General features: G+C 35.5%; 1 long non-coding RNA gene across 1 annotated transcript; it reads left to right on the forward strand.

Moving 5' to 3' along the window:
• Positions 1 to 270: 270 nt before the first annotated feature.
• Positions 271 to 7,454, forward strand: LOC138896954 (uncharacterized). The gene is made up of 2 exons (XR_011410591.1): positions 271 to 664; positions 1,334 to 7,454. It is a non-coding gene; the product is annotated as an uncharacterized lncRNA (long non-coding RNA).
• Positions 7,455 to 9,892: the final 2,438 nt, after the last annotated feature.

A 9,892-nucleotide genomic window follows, 5' to 3' on the forward strand; every position in this document is an offset into this window, starting at 1 on the left:
TATAAGGTATGTTAAAAGCGGATAGTATTTTAAGTAATTTGAGATAATTCTTAATTATGTGAGTAATTGATTAATTATTAGATTAGTGAGCGAAAACAAAGTTGATTAAGGAATCTTGGATAAGCCTAAGGTGCCCAAACGTGGCAGCAAATGAAAGTGACTCACAAATAAAAAATGTGACTCTTTTGCTAAGTGATAAGGTGTAACATTTAAAGGTTTGGTCATCAAAAGTGTGGGGCCACACCCACTAATACAAAATTCACAGAAATGAAGATACTTCATCTTCAAAGTTACGGATGAACTTCAGCAAGAAAGGTTATACAATATTATGATCAAAATTAGACAACGTTCAGCAAAGATTCAACCAAATTTCATATCATATTAGCAACGTGAGTTGCTTCAATATTTCCTTCAAAACGTGAGATTGGCACCTTAAGAACATATATCAATTTAAAGAGAGATTTGGCATGTTAAGAGAGATACATATATCAGTTTCAAACCAGATTTCATGGCATCTTAAGAACGTGAGATTTGGCAAATTCTAAGGGAGTACGGTGCAATCTTTCTCAAGAATATCATACGAATTTTCCCTACCTCGGTCTGCCATTACATGTTTCGTCGCAAAAGACGTGTGTTAGAGGAATTATCAAGAGAATCGGTCCAGGTATGTTAAGGCTATCCTTTCTTTTTTTTGGCATGATCCAAATGATACAAACGAAACGAGCAAAATACGCAACTTTCATAAATGACTCTATTCATAGAAATACTAGGGGTGTCTATATTCTTGATTACCCGTGTGAATTATTATTATATCTTTTGTTCATGGGTCTTAGAAAAATACGTATTTGATAAAGTTTGTCCGAAAGGTATATTGATTTTATGATATTCGAGAAATCTTATTAACGTATTTCTTACGCATTTCATGCATTTATACATGTACATTGACCCATGACCAGAAGGCGTTATATACGCGTATATTATATGTATATGAGATATGGAAAAAGGTTACGGCGTTATATACGCACCACCACTTGATCAGCTGGTATACGTTGATGATTTGCCCACAGTGGCCGAAATGATATGATGGGATGCCCTCAGAGGCTTGATGATGTTAGGAACGCATATACATATGCATGGTATGACATTTATACGCATATGCATGACATTATAAAAAATAAAATGATTCACAGAGCTATGCAAACGTACATGTTGAGTCTTTTACTCCATACTTCTATCATGTCTATTATTTACTGATTTTCATTCCTTACATACTCGGTACATTAATTGTACTGACGTCCTTTTTGCCTGGGGACGCTGCGTTTCATGCCCGCAGGTCTCGATAGATAGGTCGAGAGTCCTCCAAGTAGGCGATCAGCTCAGCGAAATATGTTGGTGCACTCCATTTGCTCTAAGTTGCTTGTTTGGTCAGTATGATTTAGATGTGTATTATTTGGTATGGCGGGGCTCTATCCCGACCTTTATGACAATTATGTATTCTTAGAGGCTTTGTAGACAGATGTCATGTACGTAAAAGATTGTATGGCCTTGTCGGCCTATGTTCAGCGTACGAGTGGTTATTTTGGTCTTATAGGCCCATATGTCTTATGTATAAGTTGGTATTACATGTTGTATTCTACCTATCTCACGGCAGCCTCTCTGTCTCAGTTTTCTATGATAGTATGATACGAAAAGATACGTTATGTTGGTACTCGGTTGAGTAAGGTACCGGGTGCCCATCGCGGCCCATCGGTTTGGGTTGTGACAAAAGTGGTATCAGAGCAGTTCTGTCCTAGGGAGTCTACAAGTCGTATCTAGTAGAGTCTTGTGTATTGGTGTGTTGTGCACCACACTTATAAGCAAGAGATTATAGGGCATTTAGGACTGTCACTCTTTCTTCTTACTCTAGATCGTGTGGTAGAGCTCAGTTGTAAGAACTCAATTTCCTAAACTCTATCTTATTCATAATACGACGATACCTACATCCAGAAAGACGGTTGGTAAGAGATATAGTTGTGGAAGAGTTGAGTCAGAGGAACTTGATTTTTCATGATGCTTATGATGAGTAAATATGAGGTCTTCGGTAGATCATGTGTGTACTAAGATGTGTAAAACTTCTTAATAAGGATCCCTAAGGCAAAAATGTCTATCCACTCTAATGGTAAAAAGGAATAAGAGAATTGAAAGGTAGATATAAGTTTTAGCAAGTAAAAGAAGCAAGATTAAAAAGGGTACGAGCTACCGAGCTAATGAAGATTTTTGCAGAGGAATATAAGCCTTTTGGTTTACCTTCAACAATAACAGAGGTATGTACAATTGGCCACACCCATCTCATTTATGCCATATGGAGGCTAACAGAAGTAGTATAAGAGAAGGCAGGATATCAGGATCTAGCTGGGGTTAGGGTAACCCAAAATAGTAGATGGATTATTAGCGTTAGATGACATTTCCGAAGGATATTGCAAATAAGCTAATAGATCTCCTTGTGAGATGCCCAGATGGTGCACTTTAAAATAGTACAACCAGATATGAGTACTACAAAGATAGGCACTAGAAGTCTGGAAGGGATAAATATTATCTTAGTATAACTCTCGTCCCTAGTAGAGTGAAAATGTTATGCGACCCGAAGAGCCAGTGGATGGGGAAAGGGGAGCTAAAATCAAAATAATGTCTTGTTAAAGTTTTCTGAATAAAGTGATAGACATAAATGTTAGCGAAAAATAAGAAAAGAGTTAATGAAGCATTATGAGTAAGATATAATACATGGATGACAACGGTAGATCAAAAGATGGAAGTATTACAGAGTCTATAGTCAAGTGAAGGAAAAGACGAGAGGTGACAGGCCTTGAGACAACAAAAGAGTATAGGCCATAAAGTCATATCCTCATTTCAAGAAATAAGTTCGTGACTCTAACGCGACTACCAGAAGGAAAGGTTAGACTCCAGAGTAATAGAAATCAGTATGGGCTGATGAACAAGATAAACTAAACATGAACTAGGGACTGAGTAATAGTCGGCACCATGAGAATTTCAGAGATTGCGTTCCGGCGATAATAGAGTGGACGACAGAAGAATAATCTTTAAAGGTCATTCAGGAAGACGCTTTCCTAAAGCAAGCAATATGAGAAAAGTTAAGCTTAAGGGACTATGTGTGCCAGTTACACTAAGTGTCACCATCACGAGTAAGGGTCATCGATGATGTGAAAAGACGCCAAAGATAAAGAGGTAAAGCATCTATAGGTAGATCGTCATAGCTCCAACTCTTAGTACTTCCATAAATAGGGAAATATAGAGTGATATGGCATTAAGTCAGAATTAAGTGATTATAGAATGGTAAAGGAAGAGTGCGATAAAAAAATGAAAAAGGGATGAGATTGCACTTATTCAAAGCCTACAGAGATACTACGATTCCAGAACATTATGCAAACACGACGTCAAGGAAAGGAAGTAAGGGTCCCTGCCCGAGATATTATTGATAGATAAGGAGCCAGTGCGAGACGTAAGTTAAGACAAAGGAAAATTACCCAAGAAAGATTACGCGAAATATTGATATGAGAATGGGCCAAAGAATAGTTAGCAGTTGATTCAGGAAGAGCCTAGTTATGGCGAGACAAGAGGATACAGACAAATCAGCAGATCGTGGAAGATAAACATAGTGAACCCCAACATAGTGAATCCAGTCTCGCAGATAATGATATCTTGATCCTTGAGAAATATTCAGATAGGAGTTGGGGTAGTTAAACGTACCGTATGAGTATTACGGAAATAAAAGAGAATGCCACTGGGAAGACGGCCAAAATATCAGTTCAGAAGCAAACCCTACAAGCACAAAGGCGTGGAGGTAAGTAACTACGGATAATTATAGGCGAGGAAGGACATCAAAAATTTTATTGGGTATGCGATGTAATAAGCTCACAGCTTTACAAGAATCAGAGGGTCTTCCCTAAGTACTACAACAAAAGACTAGCTGAGAAAATAAGGAAGAAGGCTTCAACCTAAGCACAGTGACCTAAAGAGGAAATGGTCTTGTAACAACAGTCTCACAACAATATTGTATGCACCCCATAAGAAAGTGGCACCTATCGTGGCTAATGAGCGGGATATGAAACCAAAAGTAATATTCGAGACCATATGAGTTGCACAAAATTCCGGTATGCGTGGGAATTAAGATAAGCTAAGTATGCACGCAACAAGTGGCAGAACGACCAGGAGAAGTAATAGCTTACGTTTAAAGAAAGCTGAGAAGGAACAAAAGGAATTATTCGATCAATGATCCAAAGTTAGTTACGTTATGAACGCACTTAAGATTTCGGAGTATTATCCATGCAGCATATATGTTGACAATCATACAGCCGTAGAAAACTCCGAAATAAGTTAAAAGAAAAAAATTAAGTCCAGGTAATAGACAAAGGATTGAATTGTTAAATGATGGTATCACGGATATTCCAGAGCGTCCATGAAAGGCTAAAGTAATAACTAATACCATGAGCCGCAGATTGGAAGATAGCTTAAGCCTAAAGGCTTATCAGAAGGAAGAAGAAAGTAAAGAGTTACATCAACGAAGTAAATCAGGAGTCTGATTATTGGACCCAGAAAATTATAGACCTCGTGATTGAGAATATTGCAGGATCACTCTTAATATCAGAGGTACATGAGAGATAGTACAACAACCATATTCTATAACGACTCAACAAGACAGCCAGTTAGAAGAGTACCAGCCTCATAAGAAGTCAGTATGAAGCTCTCACCGGATTGTGCATGCACCAGAGGTGCAAGTATTATAATAAAGCTTCAAGTTGAGGATGTGAATTATACTTGTGTGCAAGGAAGGTTATGAAAGAGAGAGAAGAATATGAGGCGATATTTTAAGGTAAGTAAGGTAAAGGTGAACAACGTACGAGATACTCAAATGCAGAAGGTTGTAAATAGTCCATACTTCGGATAGAAGGCTAGAAGCACGGGGATTCAGTATCCAGGAATAATAGCGGCATTGTCAGTAGCATATCTTCCAGCCTATGGTTTCTAGGTACCGAGAGATCTAACCAAGAGAGCAAAGAAAAGTTAGAGACGATGTGATGTCTCGCTTGATGCTCCAGAATACCATAAGGAAATCTATGGTGCAAGAAAGTTGAAGGAAGGTTGCGAATAGTATAAATAGATACGTATAGGTCGCAAGTTAAAGTATAGTAAAGCGACAAAGTTTTATGATAGGAGTAAGGATGAGAAAGGGCGAGTGAGAAAGTGACGAGAATGGATAAGTCCTCGGGATTAAGCCCATGAAAACAAGAGAGCTAATGATTTTTCTAAGTTATAGAAAGTTCAGTATAGCCTAAATGAACTCAAAGGGATCTAAGACTAATAGCATCTAGAAGAAATGGAATGTTGCCCCGGTAGTGGAATGAGGATGTGATTGTGCTATATAAAGGATGACGTTTGGGCCTTCGATTGAGTAATGACTTGAAGAGGATTTCATGAATTGTACGGGATTAAAATACCCATGTAAGGTGAGTCATACTGGTATGCTACAAAATACGGTTATGAAAGTATATTATCGCCCCTAGGTGGATCAATCTAATTACTCCAGATATCCCCGATGAGACGTGAGCCCTAGCGGCAGTGTTACATAAGAGATCAAGTTATCAATGGTATATAATAGATCAACATTAAGGTGAATCAACAATAGATGGGTAAAAGTTCAACAGTATGAGGTGAGATCAGGCCGTCATACTTAAGATGAATAGTAATAAGGAAGCATTAAAGAACTTAGATTTATATATATGGGATAAGCAATGAGAGTAAACTGAGTTTGGTAGCAGACCTCAGTAACAATAAATCAAGGCAAGATTTATGGTATATTATGACCTACTTAAATGTAGTAAAGGCATGCGGATAGATAACCGGGCCTATGAAATAAGATATAGCGATATTCGTAAGATCAACAAAGTACCAAGCTAAGAACTTCAGTATACCTATAGATGCCCAGACGGACATCTTATCAAGCTATGTATATGTTTACAAAGTGAGGCCTAGAGATGGGCTAAAAGCTGGAGGAAAAGGGAGAGAAGAGTCGCATAGGCGCACTTACAAGGTCAGAGTTGTACAGGCTACATGATAGAAGGTAGCAACAGTTACGAGATTGGAAGGATTCCGACCATAAGTCGTGGTGTGAGAAAGAGGCCTAAAGGGGGGAATGTCCTGGCCTTTGGAATTATTCACAGAACAGTTGCCTAGATAGCAAGGACAGTACTAAAGTATTCAGAAGACATAAGTCATGAAAATAATAAGTGCATCAGTCAACATTCGAGGACGAATGATCCAAAGGGGGGAATGATGTTACACACCATATTTTTTTTGTACGTGGAAGTACGTCATAAATAAATCGATATAAGCTCATAAATGAGATGTTATATTCCGCATTTTCGTACGTTAAAGTTTCGTCGTAAGCTAATCGACGTAAGTTCGGGAATGAGATTATTTTGAGATTATAAGCATTATGCTATTTCAAACAAGTGATGAGTAAATTCGTGAAGGTGACAGGGTAAGCAAATCAAAGAAAATAAATTTTCGTCAAAGTGATATGTTGGGATAAAATATGGTCCGAGTTAAAATACCCGGTATTTATGGACTAGTGACATACAAGATACCACATGATCATGATAGTAAGGTGTATAAGGTATGTTAAAAGCGGGTAGTATTTTAAGTAATTTGAGATAATTCTTAAGTATATGAGTAATTGGTTAATTATTAGATTAGTGAGCGAAAACAAAGTTGATTAAGGAATCTTGGATAAGCCTAAGGTGCCCAAACGTGGCAGCAAATGAAAGTGACTCACAAATAAAAAAATGTGACTCTTTTGCTAAATGATAAGGTGACACATTTAAAGGCTTGGTCATCAAAAGTGTGGGGCCACACCCACCAATACAAAATTCACAAAAATGAATATACTTCATCTTCAAAGTTACGGAGGAACTTCAGCAAGAAAGGTTATACAATATTATGATCAAAATTAGACAACGTTCAGCAAAGATTCAACCAAATTTCATATCATCTTAGCAACGTGAGTTACTTCAATATTTCCTTCAAAACGTGAGATTGGCACCTTAAGAACATATATCAATTTAAAGAGAGATTTGGCATGTTAAGAGAGATACATATATCAGTTTCAAACAAGATTTCATGGCGTCTTAAGAACGTGAGATTTGGCAAATTCTAAGGGAGTACGGTGTAATCTTTCTCAAGAATATCATACGGATTTTCCCTACCTCAATCCGCCGTTACGTGTTTCATCGCAAAATACGTGTGTTAGAGGAATTGTCAAGAGAATCGGTTCAGGTATGTTAAGACTATCTTTTCTTTCTTTTTGGCATGATCCAAATGATACAAACGAAATGAGTAAAATACGCAACTTTCATAAATGACTCTATTCATAGAAATACTAGGGGTGTCTATATTCTTAATTACCCGTGTGAATTATTATTATATCTTCTGTTCATGGGTCTTAGAAAAATACATATTTGATAAAATTTGTCCGAAAGGCATATTGATTTTATGATATTCGAGAAATCTTATTAACGTATTTCTTATGCATTTCATGCATTTATACATGTACATTGACCCATGGCCAGAAGGCGTTATATACGCGTATATTATATGTATATGAGATATGGAAAAAGGTTACGGCGTTATATACTCACCACCACTTGATCAGCTGGTATACGTTGATGATTTGCCCACAGTGGCCGAAATAATATGATGGGATGTCCTCAAAGGCTTGATGATGTTATGAACGCATATACCTATGCATGGTATGACATTTATACGCATATGCATGACATTATAAAAAATGAAATGATTCACAGAGCTATGCAGACGTACATGTCGAGTCTTTTACTCCATGTTTCTATCATGTCTGTTATTTACTAATTTCTATTCCTTACATACTCGGTACATTATTTGTACTGACGTCCTTTTTATCTGGGGACGCTGTGTTTCATGCCCGCATGTCTCGATAGGCAGGTCGAGAGTCCTCCAAGTAGGCGATCAGCTCAGCGAAATATGTTGGTGCACTCCATTTGCTTCGGAGTTGCTTGTTTGGTCGGTATGATTTAGATGTGTATTGTTTGGTATGGCAGGGCTCTGTCCCGACCTTTATGACAATTATGTATTCTTAGAGGCTCATAGATAGATGCCATGTACGTAAAAGATTGTATGGCCTTGTCGGCCTATGTTCAGTATACGAGTGGTTATTTTGGTCTTATAGGCTCATATGTCTTATGTATAAGTTGGTATTACATGTTGTATTCTACCTATCTCACGGCAGCCTCTCCGACTCAGTTATCTATGATAATATGATACGAAAAGATACGTTATGTTGGTATTCAGATGAGTAAGGTACCGGGTGCCCGTCGCGGCCCATCGATTTGGGTCGTGACAGATTTCTTGGCTAAAAATATAATTATGATTTCTAAAAGGACAATCGAATTTTAAAATTCATTTATGGTATATAGTGATTGTCAAATCTGTGAGATCTTACAAAATTTTGCTTTTGTTTTTATTTTTCTTCTTCTTTTGGAGCATGACTTGCATGGACGATTTCCCACTCATTTGATTTTCTTACAATTTGACAAAAGAATTTTTATTCGATAAAATATAATTATAATAATATTTAAAATTTGATATGAGCTAATATTAAGAATTCAAATCAATAAAACATAACTTTTATTCATTTATTGCTGAAAATTAATAATTAAGTATTTGGAACAGCTAATTAGCAAAAAATCAAATTTATTCTTTTTGAAAATTATCATGCAAGTAAAACTATCTTCAGGTTGATAATAATCTTGGCTTAAATAGATATATTTCAATAAAAAAGACTAGCGATGATGAAACATATTAGAAAATAAAATCGAGTCAATTATAATATAGTGTTAAAAATTAACTTGGTTAAAAGTCATACTAGAAGAAATAAGAATGAAACAATAAGCACTCAAAATGAGTTGACATTTATTATTATTTTTATTTTTCATCTATTCCAACAATTGGCTCTCTGTGGTTTTTTTATACGTAATAAGTTTTTGGTTGTAAAATACACATTCAGTATTAGTCATTTTTAGATTTTACATTACTTAATTATCTATTTTTTAACCTAAAAACTATATGACCTAGCTGTTCATTCCAATAGTTCTAAAAGAAAGATATAATTTTTTTAATTAGTGTTAATTTGATGACTGTTTGAATAATTATAATAAAAATATATAACGATTTCGATCATTTTAGGTTTAATATTATATCACAAAAATGACTACAATTTTTGTTAGCTTACCCCAAAGGATATGCCCTTCAAATTAATATAAAATACATGTGCTCAAAACTTTTACGTGTGAACCATTTTATTCTAAAAACTATATGACGAACCTCTTTTATATATATATATATATATATATATATATATATATATATATATATATATTAATGACCCTTTGAAGAATCATAAAAAAAAAAAACCAAAATTTAATTACCAAAAACAGATGTATCAATCATTTTTAGATTTAATATCATATTACATAAATGACTACAATTTTCGTAAGATTTTTTCAAAAGATATGTCCTTCAAATTAAGATGAAATATGTGTTCTCCAAACTAATTATTTTCAAATATAACGACAAATGGAGTTAATCAATATTAGAATTATTTAAATTCTAATTCCACTTTGATACATCAAATACACTTTCAAATCTAATTCTAAGTCATTCTCTGGAGTAAGTATATCATGGATGAGCCATCTTTCAATTGTATTTTACTAGCTTACTTTATTAATCTTTTTGAATGTCTTTTCTCATTTATAGGGCACTTTGATTTTGTGTTCATCTAAAATTTGTGGATTAATAGTTGTTT

This window comes from Nicotiana tomentosiformis, chromosome 8, assembly GCF_000390325.3.
Source record: "Nicotiana tomentosiformis chromosome 8, ASM39032v3, whole genome shotgun sequence".
In the NCBI taxonomy this organism is placed as follows: Eukaryota; Viridiplantae; Streptophyta; class Magnoliopsida; order Solanales; family Solanaceae; genus Nicotiana; species Nicotiana tomentosiformis.